The sequence below is a fragment of the Neolamprologus multifasciatus genome, chromosome 22, assembly GCF_963576455.1.
Source record: "Neolamprologus multifasciatus chromosome 22, fNeoMul1.2, whole genome shotgun sequence".
NCBI classification, from domain to species: Eukaryota; Metazoa; Chordata; class Actinopteri; order Cichliformes; family Cichlidae; genus Neolamprologus; species Neolamprologus multifasciatus.
The window spans coordinates 34,137,805-34,151,569 of NC_140459.1; the positions used below are offsets into that span (position 1 = coordinate 34,137,805).

Here is a 13,765-nt window from a genome sequence, read left to right on the forward strand (position 1 = left end):
TTAATTATTCTTGAAAAATAATTTATTTCTGTGCATTTTTCCCCCTGCATCAAATTAAATTTGATTACATCGATTAAGCATCATGAGCTGGAGGGTGGGGGTGGTTCCCTATTTTTTTTTTTTTGCTGGGAGTTTGCAACCCTATTAGTTAGGTTGCTTGATAGGATGGAGCAGGTTTACATTTATTAGATTGATCAGTATTGCTGAACTATGAAATATTTTGGGCGCAGTGTATTTTTTACATACAGGTATAACAGAATAGCTTTAGTGTTGTTATTTATTTAAACTTGAGTATAAACTTATACAAAATGCAGCAAGATATTAAAAAAACGTTTTATTGATTAAAAAACACACTATATCGGATTCATATCGGTATCGGCAGATATCCAAATTTATGATATCGGTATCGGTATCGGACATAAAAAAGTGGTATCGTGCCATCTCTAATGCTAAGCATCACTGGGCGTATCCATTAGACGACCACTTGTAGTGGCTGAAAGCATGGAAAGCCTGGCTAGCACACTATGGTCAGCAGTCCGTCCCCCGGATATCCCAGCAGAGCAATGTTGCTGTTGTAGCTCCGCCTGGCTCCACAGTGGATACTTTGGACATGAACACCAAGTGCATAAGTAAAGCCGGTGTAGGAAAGCCAGATTGAATAATTCTAAGGGAGTGAACCGTATAGTAGATAAGACAGAAACGATAATGGAAAGCTGAATAAACAGAGCAGGTAGAGCCCGGGCAAACAGGACCTGAATCCACACGATGTTGTTGTGTCAGAAAACAACCTGCAGCTGATGCTGACAGATGACAGCAAGTATGGCCCAGAACACACCAGCCAAACAGGTAGGGCAACAGAACACAACAGGCAGCAAAGGCAAGCTTGTCTGACTATATTATACTATACTACTAAACTGAGAAAAGATCAAGTCTTTGTGAGATCGGTCAATATCAGGAGAGCGGCAGCAGCAGCCAAATGTGCCAGCTTCAAGTCCGCAGTCGTGTTGAGGGAGAAGAGGCAAGCATACGAAGGAAGTGGAGAGGTATTCCTACTAGGATGTTAATTCCTTCACTTCCATTGCATCGCTTCACTCATCATGTTGAAAGACAGCACACGCTCTGAGCCATATGAGCACTTTTGTTAATGAAGTGACACTGAAAGAAGACCAAGTTCTCCAAGGAATATTTAGTTACCGAGTCTCAAATTACTGTTGAACTCTTGCCATTTGGAACTATTCTTTGCAAATGTACTTAAAACCAAGACTTGACACTCTGTTTACTGCAAACTCTTTTTGTTGTTGTTGTTGTTTTTTAATCCACTCACAGAGCCTTAAAAATATGGCTGGGGCTTCTTAAGTGAGACTTACTGGTTTCAATTCAACATCCTCATTATCCTCAACAGATAATAGTGACAAGTAAAAATTTAGTTGTGAACACTTCAAGATGAAAATGTGTTTAAACCAATAGATCGCTCCAATGACTTAGCAAATATGTGTTCAAATATGTTATTTGGGCAGAAATAGAAAAAAGAAAAATGTATTATTTTACTTTATACACAAATTATAACGGTGCATTTTAAAACAATACATATTTTTCTTAATTTGTTGCTCAAATTAAAGCCAATTAAAACATTGCGTGCTTCAACGTTGCTTTTCTTTCAAAAGGTAAAATTTTTTAGTATCCAGCTGGGGAAATGGTGCAGGAGAGGCTGGATCTTTAGATGTGAGGTCAGCCAGTGATGAAGGCAGCATGGTGTTGCTGTGTTGTGGCAATGTTCCCTCTAAGCTGCACGCGTGTGCAATTGCGCACTGCTGGCACGTCTCTGCACACAGAAAATCTGTGTTGCACACACAAAAAAAATCTAACCTGAATTAAAACTAATACTTTAACAATTCTGTTCTGCAGTGTTAGTCAGTGACTGGCTGCTCCCGTATGGGATCAGAACGATGCCACCTTATCCCAAAGTCCAGCCAATGATGCGATTCACATTCGTATAAACGCAGCTAATCAACGTGGTTGACAGGCTATGACAGCGTCCTTATGTGCGACATCGGTGTTTTAGCAAAGCGGCTGATGTGGAGTGAAGCCACGTTAATGACTAGTGATGGGATTTCCGGCTCTTTTTAGAGAACCGGCTCTTTCGGCTCTGAACCGGCTATTCAGGTTGTTTTGTTGCTTTAATTAATTTATTATTAACAATAATATAAAATTATGCACAAAGGGAATTACTAATGTAAAAAAGAAAAGTGGTTTTATTTATAAATGTTTTTATATAAATATATACGGTGGCCCCTAGAGACAAAACACGTACAAACTCCAAAACACATTTCTAGCATGAACTGAACTTCCAAAGCAGAGCTACTTAGATCACTTAAATTACACAATTGAAAGCATGTGTGTATTGTTTGTGTATTTATACACAAGCACTCATATATATTCAAATAATTTAAAGAAATGTTCATTTACCTGTTACTACCACACACCAAATCCGGTCGTTGGTACTTGCTGGCTTGTGTAGTCACTAGGTAACAAAAGCTCAACACTGCCCCCTAGTGTCCTGGAGCACTTCTGTTGTGTTTGTACGTGTTTTGGAGTTTGTACGTGTTTTGTCTCTAGGGGCCACCGTAAATATACTTTTATTTATTCACTCCACATAAAATGTAATAAATAAATCATTTAATACAAAAACCAACAATTCACATTTCAACTTTTAACTATTTAAATTTTCAGCTTTTTCCTTTTAAACAAATTTAAAGTGAAACAACACAAAACACTGCAAACCACAACACAATTAAATATAAATTAAAATATGAAAACAAAAAGAAGATGCATATTCTCTGTCATATGGACCTGCATGAATAAACTTTCTGAATCCTTAATCATCTGCAACTGAAAATAGTTGTGGATGATCACTATACCTTTCTAATGTGACGTTGTTGTCCCTGGCTCTCTTTCTCTCTCCCTCCCGCTCTGTTCCTGTGCTACTGAGTGTAACTACCGCCCCTCCCCCCTCTGCTCAGCGCAAAGCACAAGGCTCGCGTGCGGAGTGAAGCGGGAAAAAGTGCGAGAGAGAGAGAGAGAAAGAAAAAAAACCCCACGGCTCGCGTCGTTCACGTCAAAGATACGGCTCTAAGAGCAGTTTCGTTTGCGACCGACACAGCACTAGCCGACACCGGTGTTTTAGCGAGCAAAGCGGCTGATGTGGAGTGAAGCCACGTTAATGACAACATGTACAACCATTGGAGATGTGAGCAGGACAGACGGAACAACTGACAGAGAAAGTGTGGACTTTATACCAGTTTTTAAATTGTGTTGATCGGCCACGTAAAACCAGAGTTATGATAAAAATATCTGCAATGTTTGGTTTTCTTCCTGAATACTGTCGTTGTTTATATTTACTGCAGGAAGAAACGGTGAAAACGGCGTTTTATAAGGAAAACGCTCGAAAGCCTGTGAACAAAGACAAAACCAAAAAAATCCCAGCCTTTCCTATTGGTGGACAAATGTACCATGTGGACCAATCAAAGAATGATATGGCAACATGGCCTTTAGTTGTTTAGGACGGGGGAAGTTTTAGGAGTGACGGCGTGTTTGAGATGTGAGAGATTTGCGACATTTAGCACAAATCTTGTGTAGTTAGTGTGTAGTTAGTGTGTAGTTAGTGTGTAGTCAGTGTGTAGTCAGTGTGTAGTCAGTGTGTAGTCAGTGTGTAGTGTAGTCAATAGTGTTGTTGTGTGTGTCAGAACAATGAGGCGACTGCTGAATGTTACAGGTGTTACAGCAGTGATACATCTGCTGCTGTCAGGCCTGCAGGTATCAGGCTGTTGTTCTCCTTCATCTCATAGTGACAGAAATTATTTTTGGAGTGGCACAAATAATTTGTGTGGCATCAGATTTGATGCAGAACAGCTGATTGTTCTGTAAATAGTTTGAAATGTTTATTTAAAAAAACGCCTTGGCTGCATTTTTAGGTAAACAGCTGCAAAAAAACGTTGTTGTTTGCAAAACTCAGTTACTTTTTTGAAGAAGTAACTATATAATTAGTTAGAGTTACAGGACTCTCTCCCAGACCACAGACTCATAATACAAGTCAGAGCTTTATAAAAAAAAGAAAGAAAGAAAGAACGTTTTGTTTTCAAAATTGGAGTTCAAGTTATTTTTACTTCCAATAGTGTTAACATACTACACAGGTCAGGAACAAGTTTTTTTTTTAATTTTCATTGTAAGTGGGCTAAAGCAGTTAATTAAAAGTAGTCTAACATAAATGTAAATGCTGTAATTTGATTACTTTAATAAACATGTAACTTGGATGGATTCGATGCTGGCGTGACCACAGTTCACACGTCTGCTGTTGCTCACAGTGGTCCAAGGGACGCTCAGGGAGTTTGTGTGTTCGCTCAGACACATGAAACATTAGAGGGAGCATTGCACTGCGGTATGATTTGTAGGGTCTACCCCACCTCGTGCTTGATGACGTGATGACAGGAGAACATGGATGGCCTCTCATTTTTGTGTAGTGGACATTTTAAACTGTTTGTCATGAACACTCATACATTATACATTTATCAGTGTTATGTGTTGTCATCTGGATATAAAATATGCTGCGGAAGAGCATCCAACAGTCCCATGTAACTCTAATGTGTTCATATCTATTATTTTTAAGATTGTCAAAAACCATTTTAAATGGACTAATTTGTTATATGCGATCAAAAATAATTTAGCATGCATTATTTTCCAGCTAGCATTTATTAATGTTTTATACATCTTTAGTGTTTACTTTTAAATATTCATTAATTATTGTTTTTGAAGCAGGCAGTTTAGCATTTTTGCATAATTATTTCCAGTTCATCATCAGAATTATTGAACACTGTTTTTTAATCACTTATTAATATTAAAAAGGAATCAAGGCAGTTTTGCATTTTGCTGCCCTAATTCCTTTTCAGGTAATCATCACACTTCTTGAAGCTTTAACTTTAAGCTTTAACAGGTTATTAATTTTGCATTAAATATAAACGGGCAGTTTTGCATTTTGCACCCTTGATTCTGGCTTCTTTCACAGGAACTACCACAGATATTTCTAATGTAATCATCGTGCATCTTAAAGTTTGCTTTCATCAGTTATTAACATGATACTAAATAGAAACATCCAAATTAATTAACTAACTAATTAACATTATATCTCCCTATTAGTGATCACACATTCCTCTACTAACATGCATAATAATTAGTAAACTTAAGTCAGATAAGATGCTAATGTCAGAGCTGAAGCTAGTAACCTGTGAGTTAAAGGACAAATTAAAAATTCCCATTTATTTGATTAGCAACATGACTGGATATTCACTCTAGGTATACAGCATAGGAAGAACAATGTTAGTGCACAGGGGGTCATCTGATTGTTGGGGTTTCATTCTGATAATGTGGGTCTTTAGACTACAATGAAAAGCACTTTGTTGTGAATTGGTGCTATATAAATAAAGATTAATTGAATGATAAAATTATAAACATCCTAAATATTTTGGTAATCAACTAAGTTTGTAAAGTCTTATGGAGGAGATTATGTTTTAGAACGATTTCTTGGCAAACCGTCACACATGTGGACAGCTTCATGGATCCTTGTTTTCAAGGTGAGGTTGCCAAGTTTGATGGGAATGTGGTGCAAGGAGGGTATGCATTACTGAAATAGACACTCATTCATGATTCCACCCCCTGGTTTTGACCATGCTAACAAAACCAGACTGCTTCCACTGGTCCTGTTGCTTGGTTTGTGCACAAAGCTCAAATATGTGAGGATACATTGCAAGTACAACAAAACTCTGATGTCTTCTTTTTACAAGACGTGAAGCAGTGTCAGATGAACTGGAACTGCTTCTGAGGGAGGGCATTATTGAATGCACAGATGTCTCTCCCTGGACTTCACCTATTTTAGTCACAACAAGAAGAGACAGCAGACCAAGACTGTGTTGATTTAAGTGAACCCAATAAAGCTTTTGTTGCCCACAGCCACCCCTCGACCCACAGGGATGAGCTTTTGAGTGAGCTCAGGGCTGCTTCTGTGTTTTCCACCTGTTTTCCATCTGTCCCCTGTGTACCACCAGCTTGTACTGGATGAGGACAGTCATGACCTCACTGCTTTTATCACAAACAAACGACTTTCCCACTACTGCCGTGTTCCTTACAGTTTGGCCTCTGCTTCATCGGCGCTCCAAAAAGTTATTGAAACTGTGCTTAAAGTTCTACCCAGTGTGCATAATTATTCAGATGATGTAACTGTTGCAGGATCTTCTGTGCAGGACACGATGAATGCCTGCGTGATGTTCTCAACATGCAAAAATGTTCATTTAGACAGTCCAGCCTCAGAAATCTAGCTCTCCAAGGATGATATTCTTCCTGACACAGATCATAGCGCAGCATCCGTGATGCCCCACCACCAGTGTTGGAGAGTAACGGAATACATGTCCCAGTGTTACATATTTAAAATACAAAATATAAGTAACTGTTACAGTTACAGTTTAAAAAGGTAACAATCAGAATACAGTTACTTTGTGGAAATAAATAGAATACACAGGGGTCACTTCCTGTTTCATATGTTAGGCTATCCCTTCTTCATCGCTTCTCCAATTTTTGTGATTAAATCCAATTAGGCGCAGGTTTAGCTCAGTTGGATGAGCATGCAATTACATGGCTCATAGCTGAGTGTGACCGGCAGCCCTTTTTTAAAAGAAATTTTAAAAAAAAAATAATTTTTACTCATTTTCCATCTGGGATCAATACAGTTTCTCTGATTCTGATTACCGGAAATCCAAACAAAACACGCAATAACAGGCTCTAAATTACGTGTCATGTTAATGTTGGTGGTGTCAGTTACACAATGGACCCAGAGCCAGCACAACAGAGCAGCAGTGCACGGGCAGGAATGCATTTGTTACCTGGAAATTCTGGCACCACTTCATAAGAAGAACGGGACGGTGAAACTTCAGTATCTTCAGTGTACTATTGCTGATATTTGATATGTGATATTTATTAGTATAAATGAATTAAATAAATAAATGAAATGAAGGCTACTCACCACTGAGCTAACATTGTTAGCTGGGGTTAGTTCATAGACTGCAGACTGTTACGCCGTTTCTAAATACTCAAGTCCGTACTCGCATTCTCGCCAGCCCGGACTTCATAAGTTCAGACTTCCCGAGACGGTTATTCTACAATTGGAACGGCAGTGTATTTGATGACATCACAGCTCCATATTTGCAATGAAAATTACACATGATTTAAGAAAAAAAAGATCATTTAAAAAAGTATCTTAAGCACTTTGGCAAAATTCGCTATTACTTATCATCTGTTTCATAATGTCTAATAAGCTTCATCTCTCTTAATAAACATAGTACACATGTATGCCTGAATAAAAACACTTTTATCTGTATTGTAGTAATTACTCAAAACTTACAATAGACAGCTGCTGGAGTTTGGAAGAGAACTGAACAAATATTTAAAATATAATCTGATCATTTTTGGAGCAGCCTTCAGGATCTCCACGTATTAACATGCTGTTATAGACTTGATGGATAGCATGAACAACCTGCTAGCTGCAAATAATCATCTGCAGTTCCACATGATTATTAACAGACAAAAGAAAACACACGAGATCGCTGCAAAAAGTGCAGCCTTACCTAATGTCCACCTACTGTTACTCGTTTATATTAAGATTTAAACATCTAGCTGGTGTTGGTATGGAGAGTAACCTTCAGTAATAGTAATAAATCACACAGCAATAGTACATTCATGTAGCTGTAAAAAGCATGATAATATATTAAGTAATCCAAAGTGTTTAGAATTCGTTACAAAATATGGGGCATGTAATCTGTAATCTGTAGTGGGATACATTTTAAAACCTTCCCAACACTGTCCACCACCATGTGATCTTGCATCATTCCTTTCTGGGGTTAATCTCTTCGACTCACTTTGCTACAGCAGTGGAACCAGTGCGAGCTGTACTGGGAGATGCTGCTGACTCTGGGTCCGCACAGACTGAAGGGGGTGTTCGCAGCTCTTAATGGTGAAGGTTTGTGTGGAAACAACTGGTTTTGTACTTTGCAATGTCACTGACATGTGATGATTTTGTTATACAGTAAATTCAAATGTGAGAGTTATGAAATACCCATTTACTTTGTTGGTGTTGAGTACTTAAATAACCACTTAACTTGAAGTCATAACAGTTAAGGTTAAGCTTATGACATCATATACATCAGTTAACTAAGGTTAATGTTCATCGATGTGTTTTAATGGATATATGCAGTTTTTCAAGTAAGGGGGGGGGGTGTGTGTGTTGTGTTCACCATTAGGTGGCCTTTTAGGATGAGGCTGAGCTCTGAGGGACCGGAGCGTCAGAGCAAATGTGTGAAAACGCATCCCTTATGCTGCTGTACTGGAACCAATCAAGTGGCTATTAAAGCTGTTCAGAGGAATTCTTGTCTGATTGCTGTTTCTCCTTCACGCTGACTTCCAAACCTAACACTATGGATAAAGAATTTCACATCTGTTTAGTTCTCCTGTGATTGGACTGTTCTGCCAGCTATGTGACAGGATGCTGAAACTTTGAAGCCCTGACTAAGTAACTGCAGCATGATCCAAACCAGTACGACCAGCAGAAATACAGAGCAAAGTCGATGAGTAGGGCTGTAAGACATGTCCTTATTCTGAACAGGAATCCTCTCTGCTAACTGCCCTAAAATGACGACTGGAATTTCAGGCATGTGAGGCATCAATCACTGGAGTGGCAGCAACATGCAAGGGCCATTGTGATTTGGTTTCAGAACAGACAACAGAAAATCACAATAAAAACAGGAACAAGTTAAAAAGACTGTAGTGCATTTGTCTATTAAGCAGAAACCAATAAAAAAATGAAGATGGTATTGCACGTGTGTAGAACATCAATTAAATGCTTCGTCGTTATAGGGCATGATTTTCAGGAACAAAGTAAATGGCTCTCGCTCCGCAAGAGAGTATGAAGAGGATTTTTACAACACACACCCCTCCACCCCCAAAACTAGCCCTCTTATCACTGTCAAAGGGGAGACTGGGGGTGGCTACATGCCAGGGACAGCTCCCTTGCCAGACACAGTGGATGGGTACAAACGCTTGGCACAGTGTGGAAACAGATTTGCCAACAGCTACTCTGGCAACCATCGACTCTGAAGGTTCAGTGAGAGGTGAATCATCTATCACCAGAAGCAAACACAGAAATGCAATGACATACCATACAATGCACACTGCCACCAGCTGCAGCTGCAAATATGAGCAGCCGGAAACTACAAACCAAAAAAGGACAACTATATTAAGAACTAGCCAATGACAAGTCACCGATGTGTTCCTGTCCACAGACAGTGGATACAAATATGTAAATATGAAACGCTTTGTTTTGTTTTAAATTAATGTCATTAGATGCAACAAATTAGAAGGTCCATGTTAAATCTCCTTACACATACTAAATGAGTGACTCACCAACATTACCAGTACGACAGCTGCAGCAGTTAATTCTCTTAAACACGTCACTAATGCAGCAGTATTGAAGCTAATTTCTAATTTCACAAAAACACCAATTTTGTCTCAGTTTCAGAGATAAAGCCAGTTACTAATTTATGATATATAATATAATCATATTTGACATGTCAACTTTACATGGTGAAATATTAACATTGAAATTAAAATCAGTAAGCATGATAATCATGTTATTTTCACAAGCACAGATCGCTGAAGTGGTTTAAACCTCCATTTTTTGGAGTCATGACCCTCAGGAGTGTTTCAAATCAAATCAAATCAATTTATTTATGTAGCACTTTTCACAGGATAAAAACCACAAAGTGCTTCACAGTAATATAAAACAGAAATACATAAAATACATTAATAATAAAACACAGCACAAATCTAATTAAAAGCCAATCTAAATAAATGAGTTTTAAGCTGCTTTTTAAAAGAATAAATACAATCAAGGCAACGTAATGATGGAGGGAGAGACTTCCACAACCTGGGGGCCACCGCTCTAAAAGAGCTATCACTTCTGGTTTTAAAATATGTTCGTGGGACTACCAACAGCCTTGATTAGAAGATCTCAGGCTGCGAGAGGGAGCGTGGGGTTCTAAAAGATCAGAAATGTAGGAAGGGGCATCACAATTCAAAGCTTTAAAAGTCAGTACCAAGATTTTAAAATGAATTCTAAAATGTACTGGAAGCCAGTGTAATGAACTTAACACTGGTGTAATGTGCTCTCTTTTTCGTGTCTTAGTTAAAAGCCTCGCAGCAGCATTCTGGACTAACTGGAGACGGTCAAGATTCCTTTTGCTCAAACAAAGAAAAAGGCTGTTAAAATAATCTAAGCGAGATGAAATAAAAGCATGAATAACCATTTCTAACTCAGATTTAGAGAGCAAAGTTCGCAGTTTGGAGATGTTTCTTAGCTGAAAAAGCAGTTCCTAATTAACTGGCGAGAGCGTTGTTCTAGGGACATGGCAGAATCAAAGATCACACCAAGGTACCTGAGGCTCAGGTGAACAGATGAGCCAAGAGAACCAAGATGCTGTTTGATTAGAGATATCTGGTTGTCGGGGGCAATAATTAATGTTTCTGACTTCTCAGAGTTCAACTGTAAGTAGTTGTCACCAAGCCACTGTTCAATGGAAGCTAAACATTTATTTAAAGAGGACAGTTTATGGACTTCCATCGGCTTAAAAGAGCAATAGAGCTGAATATCATCAGCATAGAAGTGATAAGACACCTCGGGGAACTGCCTAATTATAAGTCCTAAGACTTATAATTAGGCACATTCTAAAGTCTTATTCTAAGACCGATTCGCAAAAACACTAAAAGATCTGTTGGAGAGGTATGATTGAAACCACTTCTGCTATCTCTCTGCTTCAAATGTTATCTGCCAGTTTGTCCTCTTCACTTACACAAACTGTAGGTGCAGAGCATCTTACACTTTACAGTTCACTAACAAACTAAAACAGACATGCAGTCCTGTTGTTATAGCGTGGAACAGGCAGGATACTATGTCAGTATCAGATTATTGGGGTTAAAGAAATAAATCATTCGTTATTAATGATAAAGAATTAAAACAAAGTAAACTAAAACCAAAGTCCCACACACAATCTAATTTTTGAAAGGCACAAATGTTTGAGAGATACATGCAGAGCTAAAATTAGACAAATGTTTTATTGTTTCAGCCTCACAGGAGAATAACTTTAGTGAGGCTTGGTTCAAAGATTGGAAAACCACCTACACCAATGAAAAATCAAATATGATAGAAATTGATGTCAAAGGATGATTTGAACCTCATTCAAGAAATGCAACAGTTCCTTAGCCCACGGTCCACCCAAGTATCGTCAAAGTCTACATACCAGTTCAACCAGATCATTACAATATTATATTTAGTATAAACTGAGAGAAGCCAACCAGACAAGCAGCTGTTTCGGTGCTGTTTACTGCATGTATATGTGGTACTACTACTGCGTGTCTGCACATACAATTTATTCTGTATATATGCTGTTTATATGCTGCAATGACAATAAAGAGTTAAAATATAATAAGAGCAATTTCATTCTTATATCAGTCATAATTATTTAAACTACGTACAGAGAGAAATACAGATTCAAGATACAGATGCAAACTACATCTACTTTAAATCTCCGCACACACACTTTATTACTTTTAATCAGTGTCTGAATCATTTTTGTGAGCATGTAGGAGCTTGGTGCTTTCACAAAAGAGCTGAACACTAAACATCTAAATCCACAGCTTAGCCAGGCTTTTCTGCAGATGACTGGAATTCAATATTAAACTGAAAGATAACGGTCGCCTGAAGGAACAACATTAACACCTCAGACATTTAAGCACCTTCTGATATAACACTAAGGAGTTTCAAAAATAATGCTTGATTGCAAACCCTAAGACAATGATAAGATCTTAAAAGGTAGTGCTGTTTTTTAGTAAATCAGATTTACGAGACATGCATCAAACTTATAAATGCTCCTCCCACCTCTCAGCAGGGAAAAGAAGAAACAGTGTGGGTGTAAGTCTGTTAACTTGACTTGTGTAGTTCATTATAGCTATAACTTTCTGCATCTTAAAATTCAGCTATGTTCTGCTATTTAGTAATATGTGTGGTTGCCTTAATTACCTTCAGAAAAGCCTCAAACAGAAATAAATTCCAGTAGGACGAACGTGATGCAGAGGCAGCAGGAAGTTCAATGAAGGTGAGAAGAGAGGGAAGCAGCAGAGGAACTACAGCACTGTAGCAATTATGTCAAATATAAATTCACATGTTTAGAAAGTTTGACAGATTTGCTGTGGAAGGAGAACCTCCACAGCTGAGCTGCAAAACTAACATCAACTTTGCGAGAGTCTGAAAAAGTTGAACTTTGCAACACTGACCATTCGCTCTTTGACTAAAAGAGTGGCAGCAATAACTGTAAGCAACACATTGTCAATTAGAATGTTTTGCCTTTATCATTAACCCTCTGGGCTCCAGGGTATAATTGACTACTTTTAATTTGACCTCTATATTTCACCTTTAAAAATTGGTCATCTCATTATTTTCAGCACAACCTCAAATATCTGAAATTGGAGTTATTGTTTCATTTTGACTATATTAGCACAATTGATCTAAATTTAGACAAAAAAATTAAAATCCGAGTAGAAAACATGTTTAACGAATCATTTTCATAACTTGAAATGCAAATAGAAATTGTACATTTCTAAAAATTATGCACAAGTTTTGCAAACAACAAAGTTATTTGGTACTATTTACCTAAAAATGCAGCCAAGGCCTCAGGCGTTTTTTTATATAACCATTTAAATCTATTTACAGAACAATCAGCTGGGCTGCATCAAATAAGAAGGCACACAAATTATTTGTGCCAGTCCAAAAACTAGTTTGTGTTCGGTATAAGACAGAGGAGAAGAGCACAGGCCTAAACCTGCAGGTCTGACAGCAGGAGGTGCATCAGTCCAGTTTTCAATGTGGGAACAGCGTTTACACTGGAATCTGCCTTTGACGGCTTTTTTGGAGCAAGTGTGACATTCAGCAGTATAACTGACACACAATACAAAACAATAACTACACAACACACTAACTATAACTTTCAAACACGCTAAATGTCACTGATGTCTCACATGTGAAAACTCGCTCTCTCTCTTTCTCTCGCTGGTGTTGCTCCTAAAACTTCTCCGTCTCCCTAAACAACCAAGTGTCACATGTTGCCATATCATTTTTTGATTGGCTGACATGGTAAACTCTAACACCAATAGGGAAGGGGTGTTTTTTCTTTCTCTTTTTTCACTTGTAAGTGGAGAGTGTTTGCTAGCGCTGTCCGTAGAAAACGTCGTTTTTACACCACTGTTTTGTTCAGAAAAAAGCACCGCGTGTATTTTTTTTATCATAACTCTGGTTTTACGTGGCCCATCGACACAATTCAAAAACTGGTATATAGTTTGAAGTCCGCACTTCAACCCAAGTTGAAATGGAGACTCTGGGTCGCTGCATCTTGTAGCTGTGTCGTCTTAAATTGGTCATGTGATTTTGACGTGCCCCAGAGGGTTAATTAAAGAGTGTTCACACAAAACAAATAAGTATTGCATAAGAAGTAATTCAAGTGACATGTTTTTAAGACACCTATGTTTGAGATACAGATTAGAAGGACACAATAAGGGGAGAGGAAAAAGGTGGGAGACAAAGTGGGAACAAATTAGAGATAACAAGAAGAAGGAAGTAGAA

General features: G+C 38.1%; 1 protein-coding gene and 1 long non-coding RNA gene across 2 annotated transcripts in view; one reads left to right on the forward strand and one right to left on the reverse strand.

Annotated features, from left to right (window-relative positions):
• LOC146493865 (retinoic acid receptor beta-like) overlaps positions 1-13,765 on the reverse strand; it is a 229,692-nt gene that overhangs the window by 196,470 nt on the left and 19,457 nt on the right. The window lies entirely within an intron of this gene.
• Positions 1,513-4,272, forward strand: LOC146493867 (uncharacterized). Its single transcript, XR_014872136.1, has 2 exons — positions 1,513-2,042; positions 3,167-4,272. It is a non-coding gene; the product is annotated as an uncharacterized LOC146493867 (long non-coding RNA).